The 12105-nt window shown below is 49.1% G+C and overlaps 1 long non-coding RNA gene across 1 annotated transcript in view; it reads left to right on the forward strand.

Annotated features, from left to right (window-relative positions):
- Positions 1–1655: 1655 nt before the first annotated feature.
- LOC309523514 overlaps positions 1656–12105 on the forward strand; it is a 293380-nt gene continuing 282930 nt past the window's right edge. Inside the window, exon 1 of the long non-coding RNA XR_014215431.1 lies at positions 1656–1912. This is a non-coding gene — a long non-coding RNA (uncharacterized lncRNA). The remainder of the gene's footprint in view (positions 1913–12105) is intronic.

Consider the following 12105-nt stretch of genomic DNA (forward strand, 5'->3'; position numbering starts at 1 on the left):
TTACATGCTCTCAAACTTTGGGATTGTTGAAATACATACGACAAAAAATCAATTTGAGCCATGCTACTCAAATTGCGTACATGGGACTCATTTTTTAAAGCAATGTGGACTAAGGTCTCTTCTGGGGACCCTCCAGTAAGCTTCATTGTTTTCAAACCACCCAGGCTCCTGCGTATTCTGCAGCAGGCTTGGGTCCCCCCCTCCTCTTCCCCTCCCTTCACCCACGCTCAGATTAAAAAAATAGGCAAGAGCATACTTGACCATGTGCAGAGTGCTTTTCTCTCTCTCTAAAGCGTTACAGGGTTTGCTGATCAGGAAGTGGAAGGAGGGGCTTCCAGGTCACAGAAAGGGAAGAAATGAACAGACAAGGGTGGCAGTAGTGGAGAATTGGAAGCATTTGGGAAACTAGCAAGGCAGTGGGTGCTCAAAGTACCCAAAGCCAAGGGGACAGGGAGTGACTTATCTTTCATGACAGCCCTCCTTAGCTGCTGTTGTTAGAAACCTGGGAGTGGGAGATTTGACAAAAGCTGGAGAGAGTCAGGGGTTGTGTTGCTGGCTGTCTCTAGAGACAATGGAGTACACCTCTAGGGATAAAGTCAAACTGCTGGAGAATCGCAGCGCCTGCTGTGGCTGCAGAGACTGGTCATTCAGAGCTGCTGCTTCCCATGTTGTTTTTGATGCGTTAGCAGCACCAAAGTGACTTCTCTGGGCAGGGGTGAACCTACTATGAAACTAAGGAAGCTTAAACTTCAGGGCCCCTAATCCTGGATGAGCCCCAAAAGCAACTTCAGTCCACACTGCTTGAAAGATTTGGGTCCAGTAGACAGAATTTGAGTCGCACAACTCAAATTGATTAGTTTTTTGTTCTATAATAATAATAATAATAATAATAATAATAATAATAATAATAATAATATTTTTCTCCGCCCATCTGGCTGGGTTTCCCCAGCCACTCTGGGCAGCTTCCAACAAAACACTAAAATACAATAACCATTAAAAGCTTCCCTAAACAGGGCTGCCTTCAGATGTCTTCTAAAAGTTTGGTAGTTCTCTTTTTCTCTTTTCCTCTATATATTTCAACACTTGCAAAGTCAGTAGCACAGATGTTGTAAAGGTGGAGTGTCATGGTACACAATTTTAAAGCAAAATCTGAGATGTATTCCTAGCTTAAAACAAAAAAATGTGGTGATCTGTCATGCCTTCATGTCATGTTTGCAGGCATCTCTGTAATGCTGTTGGTTTGCCCAAGGCCTGGTGCCTAAAAACAGCTCCCCATAGAGCATGTCATCAAGGATCCTTCCATCTTCCATTCTGTGGGCATGACCAACCTAGCGTAGACATCGCTGAAACAGGAATGTGATCATGCTGGGAACGTGAGCTTGGGAAAGCACATCTCTGTCCTACCGAGACGATAATAGATTTGGTTGGCATGCCTATTTACGGTATGGGAAAGCAAAGGTGCACAAGGGATTCCAGAACCACATTATAAGGAAATCAATTTCTCAAGTATGGGATAAATATAAAAATTTGTTAGAATGTAAGACACGTTGGTGGCTTTCCCCATTGGAAGCGATACCTCTGAAAAAAGTAAATATGAAAGGATACTAGGCAACATATAAAGATCTGTTAATAGAATCAGAAAATCAATTACAGTGGTGCCTCGCAAGACGAAATTAATTCGTTCTGCGAGTTTTTTCATCTTGTGAATTTTTCGTCTTGCGAAGCACGGTCAAGTCGCAACTGCACCTCTTCAAGCAGTTTTAAGAAAAAGGAAACAAACTTGCAAGACGTTTTCGTCTTGCAAAGCAAGCCCATAGGGAAATTCGTCTTGCGAAGCAACTCAAAAAACGAAAAACTCTTTCGTCTTGCGAGTTTTTCGTCTTCTGAGGCATTCGTCTTGCGAGGTACCACTGTAAGGGCGAAAGAATATAATGAAATGGAATTTCTGTTAACAGAATGATTACAATATAATCAATTAATTGACATTCAGATGCGATAAAGGCGTCCCTTTATCACATCTGAATATGTCAATTAATTGATCCTTTGGGAAGGAGTTTGAAAAGGAATTATTGGAAAACAATGAGAAATTGTTATCAAAAATGTACAAATTACTGTCGGAATGGGAGACGAAAGATGAAGAGGTTAAGGCAGTAATGATACGCTGGGCACAAGATATAGGGTATAATATACCACTTGAATCATGGGGAAAGCTGTTTTTACTAGGAATATTAGGAGATGGAGTACCAAATAAGCAAAAGCAATTGTTTATGTATGCGACTACATCTGCTGCAATGTTACTTGCCCAGAAGTGGAAGGAAGGAAGTATACCAAGGAAAGAAGAATGGAGGACTAAGATGATAGACTATGCCGAAATGGCAAAACTAACCATTTTGCATACTGAAGATCAGACACCAAGATGAAGGAAAATTTAGTCAAGATTGGTGAAATATACTCAGAGTCGCAAAGTGATTTCATGGTCTTTATTCAGCTCATAGTGGTGAGGAGAAATGAATGAATGTCCCCTCAAAGTATCTGCTTTATATACATTATTTACACAATGGGCTGCACATGATTGGCTAATTCCGGAATTCTACTGTAAGCCAATCAGGTTGTGGGTTCACTTCTATCTGGAGCATGAGTGGGTGGTTCCTGCCAACCAATCATACTGCTGCATTGTTCTAGGACCAATCAGACTGCTGCAGTTTGGATCCTATTCAACTCAGTACATAACACCCCTCCCCTCTAAGTTCCAGTCCTGCCCAGGAGGTCACATTCGTAGTCCTCAAGGTACGCCGGCGGCCTACGTGTGCGTTGCGGCCTGGGGTGTTCCCTGGTCCAGGGTTCAGGTTCTGGCTCATGTTCCAAGGATTCTGGCTGTGATGGGGCTGTTTGGTCTGGGGCAACCAGCTCGCTCAGTTGTGGTTCTGGTTCCGGTGTCCTTTCGGCCTCGTGGGTCCTCTCTGTATTTACTGATTCTGCCTCTCCTGCTGGCCCCTCCTGCTCTATGGGCCTCACTGCCCCGCTGTTCCCTTGGGACTCCCCTGACCTGTCCTCCTCCTGGTTTTCTCCTGGGAATCGTCGCCGTATCTGGTCGCAGTGGCAGTGCCAGCATTGCCCCCCATCTGTTAGCACCTCGTACGACACGGGGCCAGTGACCCTGGTGACTGTGGCGGGTACCCATGCTGGGCCTGCCCCAAAATTCTTTGCGTACACTGGGTCCTGGACCTCGAAGGTCTGGGGTTCCTGCCTTCTCCCACCACTACCTCATCCTGAGCTCTATCGGGGTGAAGGCGGTCCAATCGGATTGCAAGGCGCCGACCCATTAGTAGTTCAGCGGGGCTCCGGCCAGTCATTGAGCTGGGGGTGCTGTGCTGTGCTAGAAGGAATGTGGCAAGGCAGTACTCCCAGTCCCCTTGCGTCATGCGGCGAAGGGTGTCCTTGGTGGTCCGCACCATGCGTTCTGCTTGGCCATTGGTGGCAGGGTGGAATGGCGCCTAATAGATGTGGCGGATGGCATTCTGTGCTGTGAAGGTTTGGAATTCTCCCAACGTAAATGCAGTCCCGTTATCTGAGACGAGAGTGTCAGGGAGCCCGCGGGTTGCAAACAGCCTGCATAGTACCCGGATGGCTGCGGACGTAGAAGTGGATGGTACCAGTGTGACTTCCAGCCATTTGGTGTAGGAGTCCACCACTATGAAGAATGTTTTCCCCTGAAAGGGGCCAGCGAAGTCCACATGCAGGCGTGACCATGGTGTTCGGGCGGACTCCCAGGACTGGACAGGGGCCCTTGGGGATCTGGGTGGGATTCTTGGCAGGCCTGGCAGTGTTTGACCCAGGCCTCTATCTCTCCGTCGATCCCCGGCCACCACACATAACTCCTGGCAAGGGCCTTCATTCTTACTACACCTGGGTGTGTCTCGTGTAGGGCTGTGAGGACCCTTTTGCGGAGGGGCTGGGGAACAACGACCCTGCTTCCCCATAACAGGCACCCCTTGTGGGCCGACAGTTCATGTTTGCGGGTAGTGTAGCCGGCGAATTCTGGCCCGGGGCTGCTGCTGGGCCATCCCCTCCACACCCAGTCCAGGACCCGGGAGATGACCCTATCTTTCTTGGAATGGTGTGCAACTTCTTGTGCCTGAATGGGGCGGTCGGGAAGCAGCTCCAGGCTCATAACCTCTTGTGCAGGTGCTGGGTCGGGGCCTGTTTCCAGTAGTGGTAGCCTGCTGAGGGCGTTCGCATGGCCCATCGCCTTCCCAGGGTGGTGAATCAGTGCATACTGGTAGCTGGCAAGGAAAATTGACCACCTGAGGACGCGAGGAGACAGCACTTGGGGGGTCTGCTTTTCGGGGCAAACAAGCCAAGCAACGGCTTGTGGTCAGTCACCACGGTGAAGGGCCGCCCGTACAAGAAATCATGGAATTTATTTACTCCCTTCACGATTGCCAGACCCTCCTTGTCGATTTGTGAGTAGTTCTGCTCGGTTGCATTGAGTGTCTGGGAAAAGTATGCCACCGGTACCTCTCTTCCATCCGGGAGTTGGTGTCCCAGGACAGCGCCAATGCCATAGGGTGAGGCATCGCATGCTAGCACCACCGGCAGCCTCTCGTCGAAGTGTGCCAAGACCGGGTTTGAGACAAGCAAGTCCTTGACTGCCTGGAATGCAGCCTCCTGGCGCTGGCCCCACACCCAAGGGGCCCGCTTGTCCAGGAGTCTGTGTAGGGGCTCCGCTACCGCCCCTACCCTTCCTGTGGGGAAGGAAGGAATGGTAAAAGTTCAATAGTCCCAAGAAGGCCTGAAGTTCAGTCTTGCTCTTGGGCGTTGGGGCATCACAAATGGCCCGTACCTTGTCCCCAGTCGGGTGGACCCCTTCTGCGTCCACCATAAATCCCAGAACGTCCACCTGAGGCACTCCTAGTAGACATTTTTCCCACTTCACCTTGAGACCCGCCATCTGGAAATGGTGCAGAACGGTGCGGAGGCGGTCCTCAAACTCCTCTGGTGTGGGCCTGGCAATCAACACATCATCAAAGAAGGGGGTGACGCCAGGAATCCCTTTGAGGAGAGAGTCCATTAGATTCTGGAATATGCCTGGTGCCACGCTGATCCCGAATTGCAGCCGCTTTACCCTGAACACTCCTCTGTGCGTCACAGTCGTCTGTGCCTCTGCTGTGGCCTCATCTACTGGCAGCTGTTGGTATGCTTGGGCCAAGTCCAGCTTGCCAAAAATTTTCGACCCAGCCAGGGTGGCAAGGACATGGCTGACCACTGGCACTGGGTATGCATGGGCCGTGAGGGCCTTGTTTATGGTACATTTGTAGTCTGCGCAGATGTGGACCGAACCATTAGGCTTGATGGGTGTGACGATTGGGGTTTCCCAGGGGGCATTAGGCACTGGTTCCAGCACTCCTTGCTCCACGAGCCAGTCCAATTCCTCATCTGTACGGGGTTTCAGGGCGAACGGGGCCCGGCGGGCCTTGAGCCTGACTGGCCGTACTGCGGGGTCAAGCTGTAGAGCAATGGGGGGGCCGTATACTGTCCCAATTTCCCATCGAAAACCCCCGGAAATTCCTTGCATATAGCGTCCACATCCACTTGTAAGCTAGTGTGGTTCACCCCGGTGACGCCAACCCCAGTGGTCCAAACCATGCCAATCCCAGTAAGCTAATGTAGGGGCCCTTGACCACAAGCAAGTCCAGTTGCATTTCTGGAAGTACCGGAGGGTGAATGGGGCCGGCCTGAGTTTGGGACCCCCAGTAGGACACAGTTTCCTTAAGGTCCTTGTCGAGATTATGGATAGAGTTGAACCCGTGTCAAGCTCCATGCGGCATGGGGCCCCCTCTATCTGTACCTCTACATAAATTTTCTCTTCGTTGGGGTGGGGCAACTGGAATACCTGGAAGTCTGTGAGCTCCGTCGAGTTGCCTTGGTGTGTTGGGCCCCGGGACCTGGGGCTCTTGGATTGGTCATCTGATGCCTGGCATCGGGTGGGCCGAGCTCGACACACCCGGGCGATGTGTCCCAATTTTCTGCACTGCCTGCACTCTGCGTTGCGGAAACGGCAGGTCCTCCTCTCGTGACTTTCCCCGCAGCTTGCGCAGTTCCCTCCTTCTCGTCGAGGCAGCTGTGGTATGTGGGCTGCTTGAGTGCGCTGCTGTACTCGGTGCACCTCCTCCCTGTCGGATCCTGAGTCGTCAGTGAGGTCTTCATGGTGGACCCTCGGTTGGGGTGGCAGGCTCAGCCGTGCCTCTTGCGTCGACCTCTTGGCAGCTTCCGTTGCCAGGGCCTCCTCCAGAGCGACCTGGAACGTTAGGTCCTTCTTAGCGTAGAGGCGTCGTTGCAGCTTCTCATCCTTCAGGCCACCAACGAGGCGGTCACGAAGCATGTTCTCCAGCTCTAAGAAGTTGCAGAACCGGGAGGCTTGGCGGAGAGAGGTCACAAACCCAGTTATGGTTTCCTCAGGGGCTTGCCGCTTTGCGTAGAAGGCATTTCGACGAGCCACCACTGAGGGCTGCGACGAAAAGTGCCCTTCAGCTGTTCCATTATTGTTTTATATGGAACAGTAGCGACGTCTTCAGGCACAAGGAGAGCCCGGGCGATTTCAAACGTCTCCTCTCCGCAGACGCTGAATAATATCGCCCTCTTCTTGGCGTCTTCTTCGTCGGTGACCCCTTTGGCTTCTAGGAGGAAGGTGAAACGGGAGGCGTACGCTTCCCAGTCTCCAGATGCTGAGTTGAACGGCGAGAAGCTGCTGTCAGTTGCCATTCTGAGTTCCTTGTGTCCCGGAGCTGAAGCCTGGATACACGGTGCGAGGCAGCGGTGCGGCAGGTGGCGGTGCTGCGGTGCTGTGTGTGGCAGTCAGCTCAGCGGGATCCCACCTTCGTTGCCAGTGAAATATACTCAGAGTCGCAAAGTGATTTCATGCTCCTTATTCAGCTCATAGTGGTGAGGAGGAATGAATGAATGTCCCCTCAAAGTATTTACACAATGGGCTGCACATGATTGGCTAATTCCGGAATTCTACTGTAAGCCAATCAGGTTGTGGATTCACTTCTATCTGGAGCATGAGTGGGTGGTTCCTGCCAACCAGTCATACTGCTGCATTGTTCTAGGACCAATCAGACTGCTGCATCTTGGATCCTATTGCTCTAGGACCAATCAGACTGCTGCAGTTTGGATCCTATTCAACTCAGTACATAACAATTGGAAAAAATTTATAGATGATTTTAAAGAACATTGTAAGAATGTGGAAACATTAGCAAGACTGTTGTACCATTTATAAAATGAAGGCAGAATCAGTTGTGAGAAATAATTGGAAATCAAGTGGAAAAATAATTAGATACAATGAAAATAATAAGGGGGGAAATGGAAACAGGGGGGGAGTCAATCAATGTAAATTTGGGTTTGATATCTATGTATAAGAAAATTGTTATTATTAGAAAATTTGAAATCTGTGTGTGTTTGTGTGTGTGTATACATATATAAATCTGTATATATCTGTATATAACTGTGTCCTGCCATGTGATACCCAAACAGTGGCAGAGCTTCATGCTCCAGCACCGGGGGGAGGGGCAGAGAGCAGATGGGAGCGGGGCTGGTGCGTGTGGGGTGGGGTGGGCTTCCTGGGGTGGGGTGCGCCGCCTGCGGGGGAGTGGCACCCAGCACGGGCGGGGGGCAGCCATGATGGCACCCCACTGGGCTCACACTGCTGGGGGCAGTGCGCTCCCCCCGCACTCCTCTTCCTCCGCCAGTGTACCCCAAATTCTCCTGAAGTGGAAGCCATTGTGGCATTGCTCCTGACGGTTGTAAGTTGCCCACGACTCACTTTCGCAAGGCAGTGGGCTCAACAAGCAAGATTAGTAGACCTTCCTCCTTGGTATTGGTCCATAGATTCCAACTCTAAGGGGCCCACACCCTTTCGCTACCCCCAAATTGGTGAGCCACCCAGCCTCCTTTGCCACCATTAAATAAGTTGGAGTTCTTGTTATTAAATATACCAAGAAAAAAGTACGCCAAGAACTCAGCCCAATGTAAGTTTCAATAATGGGAGTGGTCCCTACTCAATTATGGATTAGAAACCAGGACAGGGCTGTTTTATAATTTATGATAATTTATAATTTAAATGTATTTTCATGTAATATTTGATACTTCCAGCTGATGAAGGCAAATACATCGAAACAGGGCCCTGTCCTGGTTTCTGATCCATAATTGACTTCTGACTTCTGCTCAATGATTGAAACAGAGTCTCCATCTGCAAGCTGATAAATTGTAAGGATCAACATTATTGTCGAGTAAAAAAGAGAAAATCTTTGAAATGAATTATTGTGTTATACATAACTTTATGAGTTTGAGTTTGTAATCTCTATTTGAGTTTGTAATCCTTGTCAGAATACATACTTTTGAATGGATTAGTTTTTTGTTACTATTGACTATTTGTGAGTAGGGATCACTCCCACTATTGAAACTTACATTGGCCTGAGTTCTTGGTGTACTTTTTCCTTTGCCACCGTGGCATGAAAGTGCAAGTAAGACATCCAATCACCTACCTGCCTGCCTCTCTCCCGGGGTGCTCTCCCTCCTCTCTTACCCTCCAGAGGCGTGGCCTGGTCCTCCCCCCCCCATGAGCAGCACCACAGACACACCTGTCACAGAGGGAAATTGGCCGCCGCCACCACCTGCTGGCAACCAGGCAGGAAGAGGAAGGGGCAGTGCATGAGTTGGACCTGCCATCGTCCCCCAGCAAGCCTCCTGCTCAGTCTCTCAGCACCAGCACCAGCCAGGGCAGCACCGCCTCCTGTGCCTGGAGTCTTGGAAATACCAGGTGAAGGAAGAAGGTGGCACAACCTCTGCCTGACTGGAGGTCACAAATTTATCTGGGCAGCCAAAACTGGCTCGCTTGTCTCTGGCCTCCCTCTCCCTCCTTCCTTCCAGTGACCTTCTAGTGAGGGGCAGGGCAACACCCCTGTCAATATTTTATTCAAGTTGGTGCCACTGTATTGGATGTTAGCATCACATTCTCCCGTGCCCTTTTGGAGAGGTGAGTCATTGCCAAAGCTGCCTTGCCAAAACGCTTGTCCAGCTCAGCATCAATGGAAAGGTTGTTGAATCATAGAATAGAATCATAGAATCATAGAGTTGGAAGAGACCACAAGGGCCATCGAGTCCAACCCCCTGCCAAGGTTATAGTGGAGCCTAGGTAGACAAATTTGTCTACCATCTCAAGCATGTGGTCACCAGTGATGATGTGCTGGCAATGTCCTGACCCAGGATGTTGGTCTTCACAAAACATATGTCTCCTACATCGGCCACAGCAGGTGCTGCAATCTTCCAGCAGTTTGACCTCATTCCCAAAGGTGCACTCCTCTATTGTCTCCCGAGACAGACAGATGCCAACAACAAAGATCTGTCATGGAACAACCCCATTGAAGCAAAGAACAGTGGTTACCCAGACCTCATTGCTTGTTGCAAAGGGGCCCCTGTGACAGTTCAAGCTTCAGGACCTCAAAACTTTGGTCCGCCACTGTCAACAGGGCACAAGTCTAGGTAGTGCGAGGCTTCTGGATATCATGAAGGCAGAGGGCTGTTAAGAAGGCAGAGGGCATGTTAAGAAGATAGGAAGGTGCCTTATACATAGTCAGACCATTGGTCCATCTCACTCAGTATTATGTAGACTGGAATTAGCTTTCCAGGGTTTCAGATGAGGGACACCTCTAGCGCTACCTGGAGACAGCAGGGATTGAACATGAGACCTATGCAGCTCAAATTGACCTCAAATTTCTAAGCAATGTGGACTAAGGTTTCTGGGGCCCATCTGGAATTAGGGGCCTGAAGTTTAAACTTAGTTTCATAGTATTGCTGGACTGCAACTCCCATCCTTCCTGACCTGTGACAGTGCTGGTTGGTGCTGATAGCAGTTCCAGTCCATCAGTATCTGGAGGGTCACAGTTTCCCCAGTTCTGAAGTAAAGGCCACCTTCACCATCCTGGTGTCCTCCATATATTGTGTGATACAGATTACACTGGGGCTGGTGGGAACTGGAGTCCACCAGTCCAGGTTCTCAGAGAAAGAGGTTCCCTGTGAACCAAGATGGGGATTTTCAAGCAGGGGTTGGTCAGCTTATCTGCTGGAGATGCTTTAGCTCTAGACTAGGGGACCTGCATAGCCTTTGCCCATTTATTTGGCCTCCTGATATTCTGGGCTACAGATCCCAGGGCTGATGGGAGTTGTGGTCCAGAACATCCGGAGGGTTGGCAAAGAATGGCCCACAAAGTCTTTTATAATCCTATGCTTTTATCTACTGGTTGTTCTGGAAAAACAGCTAAGGTGCAATATTACATGGCATCTTAAAGACTCTTTGTTCTCCTTGCTGCGACAGACCAAGGCTACAATCTTACTTGGGAACAACCCTCATTAAACACAATGGGTCTTACTGCCAGGTAGGCATGCAAAAAGATTTAAGCTACCCTACTGGAAGTGGTAGTTCTGGACCATTCACAATTTGCCTAATGAAAAGTTGGGAACAAAAGAAGCTGCCATATGCAGAGTCAAGCCATTGGTCCATCTAGTTTAGTGCTGTCTACACTGAATGGCAGCAGCTCTCCAGGGTTTCGGACCACAGCCTTTTCCAGCCCTTTTTGGAGATGCAGGAGGATTGAACCTGGCACCTTCTGTATGCAAAGCAGATGCTCTACCACTGAGCTACAGCCCTTCTCCCTAACTTCTTTATTATTAGTTTTATTAATATTAATGTTTTCATTCATTTTTCCCCCAGACATCTTTACTGAAAGTAAAAAAAAAAGTACATAATTATATGTGCACTAAACATGGTGAGACAAAAAGAAAAGAGAGAAAAAGAAAAAGAGAAACAGAACCAATGTAGAACTGAAAATTAGGGGGGGGGCGGAACTGTATACAGTGGTACCTTGGTTCCCGAATGGCTTAGCTGTCGAACAAATCGGCTCCTGAATGCCGCAAACCCGGAAGTAAGTGTTCCAGTTTACGAATTATTTTTCAGAAGCCGAACGTCCGACGTGGCTTCCACTTGAGTGCAGGAAGCTCCTGCAGCCAATTGGAAGCCACGCCTTGGTTTTTGAATGGTTTCGGGAGTCGAACGGACTCCTGGAATGGATTAAGTTCGAGAACCAAGGTATTTTACAAAGTTGTTATTGTACTTCACCAGATCTTTTTCCTTGTGCAAATATTTTTATTAATTTTTACAAATATAGGTAAAGGTAAAGGTAAAGGTAAAGGTAAAGGTACCCCTGCCCGAACGGGCCAGTCTTGACAGACTGTGGGGTTTGTGCGCCCATCTCACATTTATTGGCCGGGGGCCAGCGCTGTCCGGGGACACTTCCGGGTCACGTGGCCAGCGTGACATCGCTGCTCTGGCGAGCCAGAGCCGCACACGGAACGCCGTTTACCTTCCCGCTGGTAAGCGGTACCTATTTATCTACTTGCACCCGGGGGTGCTTTCGAACTGCTAGGTGGGCAGGCGCTGGGACCGAACAGCGGGAGCGCACCCCGCCGCGGGGATTCGAACTGCCGACCTTTCGATCGGCAAGCCCTAGGCGTTGAGGCTTTAGCCCACAGCGCCACCCGCGTCCCTCTTTTTTTTACAAATATAATTTCCATCAAAACATATCATTCACCATTACATGTAAGATTCTCTGAATCCTTTGACTTCCCACCACCCTTCTCTGGTTTCCATTACATTCCCTATTTTCATTCAGCTTATCCAATTTTTCTAAATTATTATTAATATTATTTTATTTTCCTTTGTATTATTTTATATTACAGTGGTACCTCAGGTTAAGAAGTACCTGACATTCAGGAGACATCTTAAGGCAGCCCTGTTCAGGGAAGTTTTTAACGTGTGATATTTTATTGTATTTTTGGTTTTTATGGAAGCCGCCCAGAGTGGCTGGGGAGGCCCAGCCAGATGGGCGGGGTATAAATAATAAATTATTATTATTATTATTATTATTATTATTATTATTATTATTATTCGTAATTCTTAACCTGAAACTGTTCTTAACCTGAAGCACCACTTTAGCTAATGGGGCCTCCTGCTGCCGCTGAGCCACTGGAGCACAATTTCTGTTCTCATCC

Source organism: Podarcis vaucheri (genome assembly GCF_965113315.1).
Source record: "Podarcis vaucheri genome assembly, chromosome: Z".
Lineage (NCBI taxonomy): Eukaryota > Metazoa > Chordata > Lepidosauria > Squamata > Lacertidae > Podarcis > Podarcis vaucheri.